Raw genomic sequence first — 17,494 nt, forward strand, 5'->3', positions numbered from 1 at the left:
AAGCCAGAACACCTGGAAGGAGAGGCATGCGGTGACGTGGGCCCCGCCTGGCTTGAAGGGCAGCCCTGTAAGCACCACTGTGATTTGCTGTTACTGCTTGGGACTGAACCCTCACACCCTGGGAAGCTAAGACTCTACCAGAATAGAAGGAAAGAACCTCAACCTTATAAAGGCCATATATGACAAACCCACAGCCAACACCATACTCAATGGTGAAAAACTGAAAGCCATCCCTCTGAGAAGAGGAACAAGACAAGGGTACCCAGTGTCACCACTCTTATTCAACATAGTACTGGAGGTTTTGGCCAGAGCAATTAGGCAAGAAAAATAAATAAAAGGAATCTAAATAGGCAATAAAGAAGTGAAACTCTCACTGTTTGCAGACGACATGATTTTATACATAGAAAACCCTAAAAAATCCATCAGAAAACTATTAGAAATAATCAACAAATACAGCAAAGTTGCAGGGTACAAAATCAACTTACAAAAATCAGTTGCATTTCTATACTCTAATAACAAACTAACAGAAAGAGAACTCAAAAATACAATCCCATTCACAATTGCAACAGAGAAAATAAAATATCTTGGAATAAATTTAACCAAGGAAGTGAATGATATATACAATGAAAACTACAAGACTTCACTGAAAGGAATTGATGGCAACACAAAGAAATGGAAAGACATTCCATGCCCATGGATTGGAAAAATAAACCTTGTTAAAATGTCCATACTACCTAAAGCAATCTACAGATTCAATGCAATCCCAATCAGAATCCCAATGACATTCTTCAAGGAAATAGAACAAAGAATCCTAAAATTCATATGGGGCAACAAAAGATCCAGAATTGCTAAAGCAATACTGAGAAAAAAGAACAAGGCTGGAGGCATCACAATCCCTGACTTCAAAATATACTGCAAAGCTATAGTAATCAAAACACTATGGTACTGGTACAAAAACAGACACACAGATCAATGGAACAGAATTAAAAGCCCAGAAATAAAACTACACATTTACAGACAGCTGATCTTCGACAAAGGAGCCAAGAACATACAATGGAGAAAGGAAAGCCTCTTCAATAAATGGTGTTGGGAAAATTGGACAGCCACATGCAAAAGAATGAAAGTAGACCATTATTTTATACCATGCACAAAAGTCAACTCAAAATGGATCAAAGACTTGAAGGTAAGACCTGAAACCATAAAACTTCTAGAAGAAAATATAGGCAGTACACTCTTTGACATCGGTCTTAAAAGGCTCTTTTCAGACACCTTGTGTTCTCGGACAAGGGAAACAAAAGAAAGAATAAACAAATGGGACTTCATCAGACTAAAGAGCTTCTACAAGGCAGGGGAAACCAGGACTGAAACAAAAAGACAACCCACCAACTTGGAAAAAATATTTGCAAATCATACATCCAACAAAGGGTTAATCTCCACAGTATAAAAGAACTCATACAACTCAACAACAAAAAATCAAACAACCTGAGCAAAAAAACGGGCAGCGGATATGAACAGACATTTCTCCAAAAAAGATATACGGATGGCCAATAGGCACATGAAAAGATGCTCATCATCACTAATCACCAGGGAAATGCAAATCACAACTACACTAAAATATCACCTTACACCTGTTAGAATGGCTATAATAACCAAGACAAAAAATGACAAATGGTGGAGACGTTGTGGAGAAAAGGGAAACTTCGTACACTGCTGGTGGGAATGTAAACGGGTGCAGCCACTATGGAAAACAGTATGAGACTTCTCTAAAAACTAAAAGTAGAACTACCATATGACACTACTGGGTATTTATCCAAAGAACTTGAAATCAGCAATTCAAAGAGGCTTATGCACCCCTATGCTCACTGCAGCATTATTCACAATAGGTAAGACATGGAAGCAACCCAAGTGCCCATCAACTGATGATTGGATAAAGTAGATGTGGTATATCTATATACAATGGAATACTACTCAGCCATAAAAAATGACAAAATCATCCCAATCTCAATAACATGGATGGACCTTGAGGGTATTATGTTAAGTGAAATAAGCCAGATAAAGAAAGACAAACACCACATGATTTCACTCATATGTGGAAGATAAACTAACACAGAGACAAAGAGAACAGTTTAGTGGTTACCAGGGGGAAGGGGGTGGGGAGTGGGCACAAAGGGTGAAGGGGCACACCTGTAAGGTGACTGACAAATAATAATGTACAACTGAAATTTCACAAAGTTGTAAACTATCATAATCTCAAATAATAATAAAAAAAAAATACTACCAGAATCTTCCTAACCTGTGTCCACTTTTCCGCCTTGGAAAGCAAGCTTCATAAACATGGTCATCATCCTACAATTCAGCTTTGATTAGGGCTGCAGGTCCTCTGTGATCTGTGTTCAGCTGTGATGTAAAGACATAGGACAGAACATCTGCTGACCCCAGATGAGGAATGGGGACAAGTGGAAGGCCAAGTCATGCAGCCAGAATTCAGTACTTGGTTGGGTGCGCGTGAGTGTGCTTCAGCAAAGTTCAGAGCTGCCTGCACATCTTTGCTTCCTCCCCTCTGTCCTGCAGCTTCCCCCCCAAATCCACATGGTCTTGTCCTCCTTCTGCCACCTGAGCCTCAGTCACGCAGGTTCTGGGGCTCTAGTGTGAGTCTGCACCAGGTCCTCCTACTCACACTTGTGTTAAGAGGGCAGTTGGGTAGACAAAGGTGAAAAGGTTCCCAGAGAAATTCAGGCATGGGATGGATGAGGGCTAATGTCATATGAGACAATGGAAAGAAGATAAAGGATCTGAAGGACCTAGAGTGGACAGTGTCGGCCTGGAGGTGTCCAGGACCCCTGAGGAGGCAAAGCTCAGACAGCTCATGGGGCCTGAGTCCCAAAGACCCGAGGCAGAAGACCAGGGGCAGAAAGCTCCAGAGTGATCGCTTAATCGGGGGCTAATTCACCCCATGATTCAGCTGAATGAAGTCAAGGAGGGGTGGCCAAGCCTGACATAAAAATACGCTAAAGCAAAAACCAAACAAGAGTTGCCCTGGCCTCCTGGGCAGGCTGCCAGCTCAGTCTCCAAGGCCATCGCAGCTCTCCACAGACATCCTCTCCATTTCTATCTTCTCAGGAGCATCCCATCTGACTGACTCCCACTCTCTAAACAATACTACATACCTAGGTCAATGGCCAAAGCCACTGCTGCCTCCCTGAGGATGTAGCTTTTAGGCTGATGGAAAGCATGAGGGTACTCAGTGTGCCAAACCGGAAGAGGGACCATCCAGAGAGGAGAGAGGGCCCAGGAGACTGGAGCTGGGGACACACTTTGAGGCTGTCACTTGGAAAGGATGTGGGCCGTCAGGAGCTCTCCCACACTGCTGGGGGTCATAGGTTACTAGGACCCAATAATTCCACACTGAGGGGCATGTGTAACAGAAATACATGCACATGTGCAACAGGGCTCACATACGAGAATTTCGTAGAAGACTGGTCCTAACATCCCCAAAGTGGAAACAACTCAGACATCCAGCTGTAATAAAATGAATAAATAATGAGCATAAAGGAATATTATAAGCAATGAAAACAACGAACTACAGATACACACAATAAGAAGCATCACTCTCACAAACATAATGTTGAAGAAGAGGAACAAGACCAAGAAAATAGATGATACGACTCCACTGACATAAAGTTCAAATACAGGCCCAAAACCCTATATTGTTTAGGGGCTATATCCAGATGGTAAAAGCACGAAAAGAAAAGCAAGAATCTGCAGGCAAGTGGGATACAGATGTAACTGGGAGGGCCCATGGCACTGTCTCCCAGGGGCGGTACAAGGTTCTGGGGTGTCGGAATGTTCCATTGCTTGATCTGGGGGTGGTTTCATTAAGCTCTACGTACACACAGAAGAACTCTGTGTGTGTATGTTCTATTTCACAGTAAAAAAGGGGAAGGGAAGAAAGATCAGTGAACTTGGAGACAAATCCATGGGCTCTATTCCCACCTCTTATTAAACCCTTAAGCTACTCATATAACCTTCCTAAGCCTCAATATTCCTTCCTATACAATATATAAATAGTGAAATGGGCGTAATAATTCCTACTTACCTCAAAGAGCTGTTGTGTAGCTAAACTGAGTTTATTTTTAAAATGCTTTAAATCCTGAAAAGCAGCACACACAAGGGAGATGTAACTTTTATAAACTCCCATCCATAATGGATACTGATTTGTTACCTGTGCACTCAGTAAACATCTATTTTGTGCTTGCCAGGCGCCTGGCACTGTGTTAGGTGCTGTGCAAACCACAGTGAGCAAGAGCAGAGATTTCACTGAGGATATTTGCATCGACATTCAAAAGTGACCTTGGGTTGCTCGATGGATGGATAACAACATGTGGTACATTCGGGGCGGCCCAGTGGTGTAGTGGTTAAGTTTGTGTGCTCCTCTTTAATGGCCCCAGGGTTCGCAGGTTGGGATCCCAGGGGCGGACATACACACCACTCATCAAGCCACACTGTGGCAGCATCCCATAAAAATGGAGGAAGACTGGCACAGATGTTAGCTCAGTGACAATCTTCCTCAAGTAAAAAGAGAAAGATTGGTAACAGATGTTAGCACAGGGCCAATCTCCCTCACCAAAACCAAAAAATGTGGTACATTCATACAATGGAATATTATTCAGCCTTTAAAAGGGAGGAAATTCTGACATATGCTAGAGTATGGATGAACCTTGAGGACATTATGCTCAGTGAAATAAGCCAGTCACAAAAGGACAAATACTGTGTGATTATACTTATATGAGGCACCTAGAGCAGTCAATTCATAGAGAGAGAAAGCATGGTGGTTGCCAGGGGTTGGTGGGAGCAGATGGGAAGTTTGTGGTTAATCGTTACAGAGTTTCAGGTTTGCGAGATGAAAGAGTTCCGTGGATGGATATGGTGAAGGTAGCACAGCACCATGAATGTACTTAATGTGAGTGAACTGTACATTTAAAAATGGTTAAAATGGTAAATTTCACGTTATGTGTAGTTTACCGCAAATTTTAAAATGGTTAACATAGTTAAAAAAAAAATCTGAACCTGGGGAAACACTGGAGGTATCCTCACTAATGTCAGTAACAAAACAAGGATGTCTATCATCATCATCACCATGAACACTCTACTGGCCATGCTAGCCAAAGATATGAGAAGTAGAGATGAGAAATTAGGGGTATACACATTGAGAGAGAAGTGAGACTATCACTGCTAATGGACAGTATCATTGCGATTGGGAATCCTAAGAGAATCAACCGAGACCACTGCTACAAACAAGACTCCAGGAGGGTGGAAGCGAGAGCGACACCAGTCTCTACCATGCCTTTGCTCAACTGGGAAGGCCTGTCCCATTTTAGGGGGATGTTTAGAAAAGGTGCCCCTGTGTGGTGGACAGAGCTCCGTGAGTATGCTCCCCGACCAGGCAAGGGCAAGCTGAGGTCCAGCCCCACACCCCCTCAGCCTTGTGCAATGACAGAGGCACACACATGCAGGCTCTCAGTGACGAGGTAAAAAATAACCATAGAAATCAGCTGCTTCATAGACATAAGCAACTCTCCCTTAAAGGACAGTGGGAAAGGCAATGCCACTTACAGGAGCAATAAAAAAGACAAACCACACAGGAGAAACTTAACAAGAGATGTGTAAACTTTCAGAATAAAACTTCAAAATGCTCCTGAAGAATACAAAGGAAGAATTTTTAAAATGGAAGGACATACCACGTTCTTGATAAGAAGAAAACATCAAAAGATGTCAACTCTCTCTAAGTTCATTTAATTAATACAAATACCATCTCTATTTTATTTATTTACTTTTTTGAGGAAGATTAGCCCTCAGCTAACATCCACGCCCAACTTCCTCTATTTTGTGTGTGGGACGCCGCCACAGCATGGTTTGACGAGTGGTGTTAGGTCCGCACACCTGGGATCCAAACTGGAGAACCCTGGGCCGCCAAAACAGAGATTGTGAATTGAACTGCTACGCCACCAGTCAGCCCCTGTCTCAACTTTAAAAGAGGATTTTTCTGGAACTAGACAGGTAATTATAAAGTATATATGGGGGGGAAAAAAGGAAGGAGAACAAAGAAAATTCTGAAAAGAAAAATGAGGAGGAGACAGCCCTATGGAGTATTAAACAAACTCTAAAGATCCAATAATTAAAATTGAAAGACAGACTAATGGAAAAGAATAGAAAACCCAGAAATAGAGTCAAATGCATATGTGAAATAAGTATATTTATCATAAAGCTACATCTTAAACCTGTGGCAATAAAGACAGAGTTTTTAATTAAAGGAGACTGGTGCAACCAGGTAGCCATATGGAAAAAGATAAACTGGATTCATCCCTCACAGAATATACCAGAATAAACTCCAAATGTATCATAGACTTAAATGCAAGAAAATGAAACCATAAACACTACTAGAAAAATTCAAGGACAGAAAAGAATTCAAGGCCTTTATAACCTTGAATAGGAAGGAGTTTTTAAATCAAAAGTCTTTTTAAGACTCAAAATTCAGAAGGCATTCAAAAAAAATTGAGAGATTGGTTAACTTAAACATAGAAAAATCAAAAATGTCTATATGGCAAAGCATCATAGGCAATGTGGATATTAGATGATATTAGTGAATTGTTAATTTTCTTGGGTGTGATAATGATATGATGATTGTGTAACAAAAATATTCTCTTTTTAGGAAGTTCATCTGAAGTGCTTGGGTTTAAAGAGACATGCTGTCTGCACCCTATGTGTATATGCACACACTCACACATGCGGGTGCTCACACACACACACACATGCCTGTCTACACACACAGCTAAGGCAAAGCTGGTAGCTCCTATCAGTTATTGAATTTGGGGGTTAGATATACAAGTGACTGTTGCGCTGTTCTTTTGATGATTTATTCATCCATAATAGAAAGTTGAAAAAATACACCATAAACAAAGTCAAAAGGCAAATGACAAACGAATAAAAGCTATTCTTAACTCATATCACAGACACATAGGATTAATAGACGTAACAAGGGTTGATCGCCCTAATACACAAATAACATCTATAAATTAAGAAGAAAAAATCCGATAACTCAACAGAAAAGAAAGGAAGAAATAATTCACAGAAAAAGAAATATGAAATATGCAAAAATGCTCAATCTCAAACAAAAGAAATTCAAATTAAAACTACGCTGAGATAACATCTCACTTACCAGATTGGCAAAACCCCCAGAGTTTTCCAGCATGTTCGGCTGCGGAAGCGGCGCCCAGCCCTTGCTGGGAGGAGGTCCACTGGGCAAAGGAAGTGACAGTGGACAGGGATTTCTCATCTATCAGAAGTGTCAATGCACTTACTTCACCCAGCAATCTGGCTGCTGGGAATTCACCCTGTGGCTGCTCCTGCGCGCATATATAATGACAAGTTCCAAGCTGACCTATTGAATCATCATTTGTTACAGAAAAGACTGACAACAGCGTGCGTCCAGCCCTGTGGGGCTGTCCCGTAGCCCGGGCACACCCAGCCCCAGAACAGCAGGCAGCCCTGGAAGGCAGGGTCCTGCGTGTGGCAAGGGCCAGCAGGGTGCAATGCGAAGGGGGAAAGTAAGGCGGTTTTGGTTATAAAAAGAAGAAAAATAAGACTACGTATTTTTTATTTCGTTATATTTCCACATGAAACACTAGAAGGGCACAGCATGCACATACTCCCCCAACACACACACCATCCAAGAGCACTAGTTCCATCTGAGGCCCAGCTTTGGGAACAGGCGTCAGTGAACCGGTCAGGAGTAAGACTTCTCAGTGTCTACCTTTTTGTATCTTTTTTTCCATTTAAACCACGTTCTTGTATTGCCTATTCAAACCACAAAATCAAATTTAAGGGAAAAAGAAAACATCTTTGATTTTTAAACAAAGATTTCTGAAATGTTGGTGATACTTATTTTGAAGATTATTCTATAGTTTGTCTGGTCAACAGTTTCATTCCCAACTTTCTCTATAACTTTGGTCATTTCTTTTAAATTGTGCTGCTTATCTGGTGAGTTTGGTTTCTGCACAGGGCTCAGTAATTCAGAACCAAAAAACCCCTTTCTTGAGGAACTAAAAAGAGGGACTTGCTCTAAATTATCCCATTAGCTCTTCCAGGTGGCTGTGCTTGTGTAGACACAGCCTGGCTTCTCCCAGGTGCCTCTGGGTACCATCATCTCGGGAAGCTCACACACTCCCCTTTCCAGTTAATTCATAAACAAATATGGGGGTGAGGAAATCAACAGTTCAAGATGTTGGCTACTGTTCAAGAAGGGTGGGGACGAGCATCACCCCACATGGGTCTCATCCAAAAACCCAACACAAAACACATCCCCGCCCTTCTGTGCCACCCAGATGCCAGAAGCCCACACGTACTGACTGCTCATTCTACTCTCTCTGTAAGAGAAAAAAGCCAGAGTGTTGAAACACCTACACTATGTGCAGGGAACTCCAGGGTCTGTTTGAAATCCACCTCGCTCTCCCAGAAGCTAGTTGCTCAGCATGCAAACAGTACTTTGCAGAATGTGGCTACTGGTTGAGAGGACATTCCTGGATGCCATACTGTCTAGGGAGGCGATATGGCAGGGACAGGGGCTCAAGAAATGCCACGAGTGTCTCCCAGCCTCCCCACATCCTGACACCCTAGTGTATGCTCTCATGCAGGTGGAATCAGCTCAAAAGAAAAAGAAACATTCGCTAAAAAGCACGTGCAGCCTGAAGTGTCCGTAGAAAGGAGGAGGTGCCTTTCCTTGGGGAGCAGCAGGTTCGGGGCTATCTATAGAAGACAGGCTTCTGGGCTTTCATAGCTGCTGAGGCAAAGCCAGCTCCTCATACTGCCCTCAGGCTGCTCAGTGTCGGCAGGACAGGGCCCCAAAGCACACGGGTCTGGGCCTCCGCCCCAGGGGACCATCTAGCCCAGGCCACCTTCTGGGTAAGCCATCCCCTGCATTCTCAGTTCCTGCCCAGGGGCCAGAACAGGTGCGGGCCACCTGAGGGCGAACGCCTGCAGTCACAGCCATGCACCCCCTGGAACAAACCCAGCTCAAGAGCCTATCTTCTTCAATTTATCTTCCCAAATTCTTTGGCCTTTTCCCTCCTGTGACTTTAGCTTTTTCTGTTTTCCTCTTACAGGATAAAATTATATAGAGCAATAAAATATTTAAATATAGAAAATTAGAGACTTCGTTTTTTCCCAAATCAGGTAATGTTAGTGTCAAATTATTACTCAGAGGCTTTCTGAAGAGAGAGGCGGGGATGTAAAAAGGCTGCCAGTCCCGGGACCCGCTCTCCCAGCCGGGAGCGCCCACTGCCTGGTGCTCACTATTCATCAAAGCCAGGATTTTTTTCCAGAAATTAGAGCTAACAAGGGCTACTGACTACAGCTATTGACTCACAGCCTCAAATCAACGGAGGGCGTGGACGGTCTGGGAGCAATGCCCAGGAGGCTGTCACTTACCCCGGGACTCTGCTCTGGCCACAAGCGGCTGCCTCCTTCCTCTTATTTCCGTTGGTAATCACTTTCTGCCCCTTTACATAAATACAGGTTCTTTGTGACCAGAAAGGGTGTGACAAACGTCAAGATCAAGGAGAGAGCTGAACTGCGTCTTTCATGATAGCAGAGCGAGCCCTGGGAGGCCAAGGAGGGCACTGCCCCCTTTTCATGACAAAATGTTGACTTAGGTGGATGGAGGATTCAACCCTCACTCCTGCTGTTGCTCCGGCAACGCCTTCCAAGGCCCCTTTCTGATTCCTGTCATCCTCCGATTTTGAAGGAGCAGGCAAATGAGTGCCGTTTGTTTGTGCTTAAAACTGACCAGGGTGCGATGACTGTGTCTGCCCCTCAGTGTCTCTTCCTTTCCTGTTCCAGATAACCAGGCCAAGAGTCTGCGGCTCCCCAAGGGAAAATGACCCTTGGTTCAGGGTTTGCATCAGCTGGACTGAGAGCAGAGGCCCTGTGTGCGTGTGTGTATGTGCCAGTGTGGGGTATGTGTTGGGTGTACACACGTGTGTGCGAGTGTGTGGTGTGAGTGTGTGTTGAGTGAGTGTGAGAGAGTATTGGGTATATGTGTTGGGTGGGTGGGTGTGCATGCATGTGTCAGCATGTGCAAGTGTGTGGTGTGTGGGTTTGAGTGCATGTTGGGAGTGGCTGTGTATACGTGTTGGGCGTATGTGGGTGTGAGAGAGAGAGACAGACAGAGAGAGCATCTTTTGTGACTGGGTTAAATTCTGAGTTACTAGTAAACCGAAGCCAACCAATCCAAATGAAGAATTTCCTATTTTCATTGACTCAGGAAAGTCTTAATAGCCCTCACAGAAAACTCTCCAGAAAATTTGCCTTTGGGCAGACATGACCCAGCATCAGACAAGAGGTTTCAGCCCCAAAAAATCTGGCAGAAAGTTATGAGCAAGTGAATAAAGGAGCTGTGAAATGCAACTCCAGCGCCCACAGTGACGGGCTGCTGGCTCCTGGGAGGGGCAGGAGGTGGCCTCTGTGGCCTGCATCCGGGCACAACTCCCCGGGCAGCAGCACTGGGCTCGCCCGGTGGGGAGGCTGCAGAATTAAGGCCCTTGAAAGTATTTGTGAGCTTATGTTAAGCAACCTTTATGGAAATAGCGTATATTGTAGACTTCACAGAAGAATCTATGTACAAATCCTAAAGCTCTCTCTTTTATAAAGAGCCTTACACGCTCGGAATACCATGACAATCCTTATAAAATACTGACACACACGAGAGCCGTTTTGTCATTAAGTTCATGGTAAGAGTTTGTAATATTCCAGGACATCTGCCAGCACACAACATGAAATGGAGAAATGAGACCATTTTCCAGAAAATACATGACCCCAAAATACATGGGCCTGAATTATCTAGAAAAAGTACAAAATGATATGCCACTGGCTCGATTTGTCCGATGAAGCAACTCAATTCTCTACTTCACGTGTCATTAGTTCCCAAATGACCAAAAGGAAAAATTCTTTTAAAAACTGAGAGTACAAAAGTGAGCTCATTCTACTCTGTCTTGCTGAGTAGTCAGTTGTCACTTCTCCTTTTACTTGTCGTCTCTGTTTGCTCAACAAACATTTATGGAGCGTCAGTTGCGAGGAGTCAGAAGCAGACGCTGCCTGGGCAACAAGTCCAATGGGCAGCAAAGGTGCCTTTTCCTACTCTCCTCCCGCAAGTCAGACACGGTCCTAGCTGCTTCACCAGCACTTTCACTTAAACCCCGACGACCATAGTTAATTCCATTGGAAAACCTCTCTCCCGACATCGCCAGCAACATCAGGGCTATCGTTCCCAGCAAACCTGCGAAGTTCCCGCATCAGGCACAGAGTGAGTATTTGAGAACTGGTAGCTGTAACTGTTACTATTTAATTACAAAGGCAAGACCTCCTTCCACCTGGGACAGGAACCGACTCTCACACGGTGGCTTGCACCTAACACAGTGCCTGGCACACACTGGATGCTTAGTTATAACGTTTTGTGCTTTTCCTATGTACAGGGATGACCGACACTGAGCTTCAAACTGCACAAAGTAAAAGGGACATTGAGAACCTATGTGACTAATTGACTGACTCGCCCTCAAAAGCCACTTTGGGGAAATTTTTAAAAGTTACAATCATTATCCAGTTGTTGTGCATCTGACCATCTACATGAGAAATGCAAAGAGAAAAAGAAAAGCCACAGGCTTTCAACAAGAGCCATGACAAGACTGGCATCAGTTTCCGCTGTGTTCAGGGGGCTCAGGAACAGTGACCCTCTGGGAAGCAGCGCCTGAAATGACGCATGCCGTAACTGCGGTGGAGATGACTATCAACTCGGCAGGAGAAGCAAGATCAAAGGGAAATCACTAGAGTTTCTCTCTTCTTTTGGCAACTCAAAGCCCCATTTGTCTCTGAGTTACCCACACTTGTGTGGTGCCTTTTCGCAGTCAGTGATCAGTAAATGCTTCTTGCAAAATCACATAAAAAGAGCAGCATGTCCATTTCAGTACTTAAAACCAGGAAATGATCCCCCGACAGCACCGAAAGAAAAGGAGGGAGCGCATCGTTGCGTTTCCTCCACCCAGCGGGAGACACTGTTTCAGCCCCATCTCGGTCTGCCTCCCAGCCGCTGCCATCTCTCCACCGTGGAAGCGGCAGCCCAGCCAGCACACACGCGGCCGCCCACGGCTGTGGGCACGCCCTGCATATTCGGTGCTCCATCCGGCCTCTGTGGTAGTGTTTCCCAAGAGGGAACCCAGAGAACAACGGTTGGGGTGATAATTCCATGGTCAGCTCTGTGTGGGACACTACGTACCACGTGGAGTTTCAAAATGTACATTAGCAGTTAAAGGCTCTGAGAAGGCCTGTGGTAGAGAAGCAAGTTTGACTTTGCTCAGAATTTCCCAAATTTCTCCAGTTGCGTAATCCACATGACCAGTGTTTATGGATCTCACTTCAGGAAATGGTGCCCTAGAGGGACAGTTTCACAATCTCACTTTGGAGAAAATCGATAAGGCTTCCTTGCCATGAAAATGTGAAAAGAACTCCTGAAAGAGATTCTTTACTTGAAATATGTTTTCCCAGTATAGCTCCAAAGGGCAAAAACACCATCTCCAAGTGAAATAATTCACTCATCCTAGTATATTGAATACACTCATATTCAATAGTCCAACAACAATGAAATTACTGTCTTTAGGACAGGCCAAAACTCTGTCGTTGGTGAGTAGCAAGTTAGGCTAATACCTGGGCCAGTCATATCCAGAAAAGCAGACGGTGTTTGATGAGTAACTTTCTTTTCAAAGATTGGCACCTGGGCTAACATCTGTTGCCAATCTTTTCCTTTTTCGGTTCCTTCTTTTTCTCCCCAAAGCCCCCCAGTACATAGTTGTATATTCTAGGTGTAGGTCCTTCTGGTTGTGCTATGTGGGACGCCACCTCAGCATGGCTTGATGAGCAGTGCTGGGTCCACACCCAGGATCCAAACTGGTGAAACCCTGGGCCGCCAAAGCAGAACTCGTGAACTTAACCACTTGGCCACCAGCTGACCCAATGAACGACTTTTTTTGATGGATTTAGAAAGACAAAACAAAAGAGATCACTGACTTCAAGGAGAGAGAAGGGTAAAGAGATATTTTCAAAACCATCTGTCTTTATTAACAAAACACTGTATAAATGCAGTTAATTTTTTAAATGGTAATTATCTTTGCTTTGACATTACATAAGACCAAAAATTAAATTACCAAATAATAATCATTACCCAGAATCAGGAGAGCTTAAAAATGCACGTTGGTTTCATCAATATATAGTCGATCCTCATAATTGACGGATTGCATATTTGCAAATTCTCTTACTCGATAAAATTCATTTGTAACCCCAAAATCAGTGTCCTCAGAGTTTTCAGGCTCATTCGTGGACGTGTGCAGAACTGTAACAACGCAGAGTCTCCTGGTGCACGTGGTCTCAGGTGAGGTTGAGAAAGATGATGCTCCACCTCCTTGGTTCAGCTCTCATGCTGTAAACGTGTCCGTTTCACAGTCTACCTAGTGCCCTTGTTTTTGCATTTTTGTGCTTTTTGTTGGTGATGTCACTGTTTAAAATGGCCCCAAGCAGAGTGTTGAAGTGTGTACGGTCTTCCTAAGGGCCAGAGGGCTGGGATGTACCTCAAGGAAAAAGGAGACGTGCTAGACGACTGTCGTTCAGGCTGTGAGCTCAAAGGTGCTGAATCCACACTATGCATTAAAGAAGGTGTCTGAACAGAAACACGCAAGAAACAAGGTTGTGTGTGGATCTGCTGATGAAAATGCCGTGACCAGACTCTCACCGAACCCACCCTTCTACCTCCCTCAGGGGCAGCGGCACAGGAGTCACTAAATCAGAGTACGTAGTGATGTTATAGAGCCTAACTTCCGAAAATCTACTGCATTAGATTTGAGGAGCAAGGAGCAAAGTTTCCTTCCAGGAAAGACTCTCAGTCAAGTTGAATAGGATTGCCTCAGGAAGGTGGGCACACTGCTGCCACCGAGCCTGACCACGGCGAGACGCCAGAGCTCCGGTGGCGCGAGCAGCCCCGGTGAGCAGCAAGCGTCATGGCCTGCGCTGGCACAGTGCGTGGGGAAACGTGGCCCCTGCTGGCAGAGCGCGTGGGGAGCTGAGTCTGCAGCCGCTCTGTTGACGCCCTACTGCAGATGAACCTCCTTTATTCCTACCTTCATGAAGTTCTCCTCGACTCCTGGCTGAAACAACCAGGTGATGCCCCAGAAGGCAGCATTTTACTCACGTCCTGAGTCTGCTGCTCTAAAGTGTTGTTCTTACCTGGGCTCATTTTAAGTCGAGATCTACTGTGTTTAAAATGTGATCAAGTGCCACTGTAACTTCAAACAATCTTAGAAAGATTTGCCAACGTTACCAAACATTTTTTCAGACATTGCAACTTCTCCCTTTTCTCTCAAGAGTCAGGACGTCCTTCGCTGCCGAGGCCTGCGTTCACACATTGCTGGCTCCTGTCCCCGGCACCTCCCCCACGGCCCCATGGCCGCCGCCACACAGCTTCGAGACTTCAGAGCGAGCTTGCTGCCGTGGAGGAGCCATTGCGGTCGCAGGACAGGCTCACAGATAGCATCGGCTGGTGCAGCTCAGCCATCATGGAGCTCCGCGGCCACCAAGCGGCACACATTTGGTCCTGAAAGGAAGAGAGGTTGAAGCCCTGGGCACCCACTCCCCCAGCACACACTCCGTGGCCTCCACACCAACCCCATGCAAATCCTCAGCAAGGTAATTTTGTTCAATCTTTAAAAAAAATACATGCTTCTAGAGTCGGCCCGTGAATAGAAGGCTATAGCCAAATAAGTGATTTTCAACTATATTCAGTGAAAAATACGCTACCCAAAAAAGCCCTTTACGACCAGGCGCCCCGCCCCTCCCTGCAGGTGTGCAATGCTCCCTCCATGCTGTGATAATCTGTGGCTATAAAGAGATACGTTGCTAGACTAAAACAACACATTTTTTCTTTGAACTGATGGAAAGGTCCTTGGGCAATTTTGAGAGCTGTGCCGAGAGTTTGCGAGGATCAAAATGATTCACAAGGGGGTTTGCTTGGCTTGTGCAAACACACAATGGGCGCAAGAAAAACAGGCACAAAACCCATCTCCTCAGCCTCATCTGTCTCAGAAGGAGCTTTTCCTCCTTGGGTGAGTTTTCTGGAAGCCCAACGAGGCTGCTCCCACCCCAGGAATATATCCGATGAACTGGGACCCGTGGTAACCTGCCGTGTTTGTATACACCCGGCACCAAGCCAAAGGAAGCCCAGGCCCGCCATCTTTGTCCAGAGGAGCTGGTCCCAGATGGCCGGAAGGCCTCGAGTCCTCTTCACAAGAAGGAAGCCTCAGGTAGGTGCCTTCCCCTGTCCCCGTCAGCCCCCCTGCCTGCCCACTCGCCGGCCGCAGAAACTGTGCTGGCTTCTACAGAGGGAACAGGGGGACACGGCAAGAAAATGGAAAGACTTTAGGGGGACGAGGCAAGAGGGGAGCACTGGAGAGAGTGTTGTTTGTCTTCCTCTGGAGTTTTCACAAACACAGATTCTGGGGGACTGGAGTCTGGTTGTAGGAAAAGGAAGCGTCCCCTGACTTGATTAGTCTTCATTTTGCTGTCGCTTGAATCTTCTTGGGCCACAAATGTTCTGTGGCTTCCACAGGTGAATCCATGTGCCTGTGTGTGTGTGTGTGTGTGAGAGAGAGAGAGAGAGAGAAACGATTTAAAAGAAAATGTCTTCACTATGTTGCTTAAAAAAAGAGAACAAAGCCAGACGAAGGCAGAAAAAAATGACTGTCTGGCCAAGAAAGAAACTGCTGGCCAGTGCAGGTTAACCCGGCTACCAGCTTTCTTGAAGCCGCATCAGTGCCTGCAGCACACTTAGCTGCTCCTGGAGGAGAATTCACCCTCTTGCTGGGGACTCTCCCAGGGAAGGGTTAAGACACCGGCTGTCAGCCTCCACCCCTGCAAGCTGCAGGGCTGGCAAGGTGACAACCCAGAGGATGGAGGGCAGAAAGTGCCGGTGTTTAAGGTCTACATCTGAGTGGGACTGAACGCTTCTGATTAATACACAAATTTGCAGGGTGTATTATGAATTCTGTATGATTCAAAATGCCAAGGAAACTTGTCAAGGGTTAGTCTTTAATAAAATGCCTTTTTAAAACTCCTGGGGAAGAAAGTCCTATTTTGTCTTTCACTACTAAATGGCTAGAATTCTATTAAATTCCGTGGACAATTTGCTCGGGAAAGGAGACAGAGTGCTGAGCCTCCCTCAGAGTCTGTCAGCATCTCCTCCGCGGCAGCGCTGCCTTCCTGAATCAGGCAGACCCGGCCCGGGCCCTGCTGTGGAGGAACCAGGCGACCCAGTGGGGCCTCCACCCTGGATGGGCGGTCCCCCCAAGGTGCTGCCCACGGCGTCCCTGGACCTGAGCCGGAGGCTGGTGCGCCTTCAGCCACCCACAGCCGGAGGACAACAATGAGCTTTATGTTCTTCCGAACAAATTACACACTTTCCCCAGCTCATGAAGACTTTGTCTGTCACTCCGCTCAGGCAGTCCCTGGGCAGGGAGTCTGCGGGGAGCGAAGCACAGCCCCGGGGCGGCGGGTGCCGGCGCCGGGCGGCCGCTCAGGCTCAGCCGGGAGGGTCTGGCCGCCCGCCCTTCCCGGCGGCGCCTCCCCGCCGCCCCCGCCCCACGCTCGCCTCCGGGCCCTGCTCCCATCTGGGAAGCAGACCTCCGCGCTCTCCGTGCCGACCTGGTCCGTCAGGGCCACGAGCAGAGGGAGGAGTGAGGGGCAGGACCCGGACGCCTCGGTCCCCACGGAAGTCTCGGTGCCTGCGTGTCTCGGGGAGGCCACCAGCCAGCGCCGCGCCGGCCGGCCAGCTGACCACCGCGCGTGGGCGGCGCGGTGAGGGTGGGAAGCAGGCGGTGGCGGGGAGCGCTGTGTAGTGCATACAGACGTCGAATTATAAAGCTGTACACCTGAAACATGCAATAAAAAACCACAAACGTTATAAAAGTGCAAAGGGAGAAAAGAAAAGCTCCTGTTTTCAAAAGGTGTAAAACAAAACGTCAGAAGTAAAAATGTAAATATTTTAAAGGTTTATTTAAATCCTTGTGTCTTTCTCATAAATAACACATAAAACTTATTTGATCAAAAAAATTAAAATAAAAAATAACTTACAAGTGCTTTCGTGATTAAGATCATTCAGGCCAGCGAGCCACCGTCATAACCGCCTGGAACTACTGAAGCGAGCTTTGGGACTTGGAAGTCAAAAGTCAACACGTGCATCCTGAAAACCTTCCAGGAGAGGTCACGTCGGTCACCCTTCCCCACCAGCACCACCGCCACCTGCCGCCCCTCCTGCCCACTGGCAGGCGGAAGCCAGTCTCCAGCTGCAGGGCTTCCGCCCCGGGCACCGCACGGCCGAGAGCAGAGGAACGGCCTGTGCGGGGCGCAG

The 17,494-nt window shown here is 46.2% G+C and overlaps 2 long non-coding RNA genes across 2 annotated transcripts in view; both read right to left on the minus strand.

Annotated features, from left to right (window-relative positions):
• The window catches only part of LOC103558618 (uncharacterized), a 54,916-nt gene extending 47,524 nt beyond the window's left edge, over window positions 1-7,392 (minus strand). Inside the window, exon 1 of the long non-coding RNA XR_546775.2 lies at window positions 7,217-7,392. This is a non-coding gene — a long non-coding RNA (uncharacterized lncRNA). The remainder of the gene's footprint in view (window positions 1-7,216) is intronic.
• A 5,744-nt stretch (window positions 7,393-13,136) lies between these two features.
• On the minus strand, window positions 13,137-17,427 carry LOC139077204 (uncharacterized). Its single transcript, XR_011529524.1, has 3 exons — window positions 17,218-17,427; window positions 16,789-17,015; window positions 13,137-14,686 (listed from the first exon to the last, which is right to left on the minus strand). It is a non-coding gene; the product is annotated as an uncharacterized lncRNA (long non-coding RNA).
• Window positions 17,428-17,494: the final 67 nt, after the last annotated feature.

The sequence above is a fragment of the Equus przewalskii genome, chromosome 19, assembly GCF_037783145.1.
Source record: "Equus przewalskii isolate Varuska chromosome 19, EquPr2, whole genome shotgun sequence".
Taxonomy (NCBI): Eukaryota; Metazoa; Chordata; class Mammalia; order Perissodactyla; family Equidae; genus Equus; species Equus przewalskii.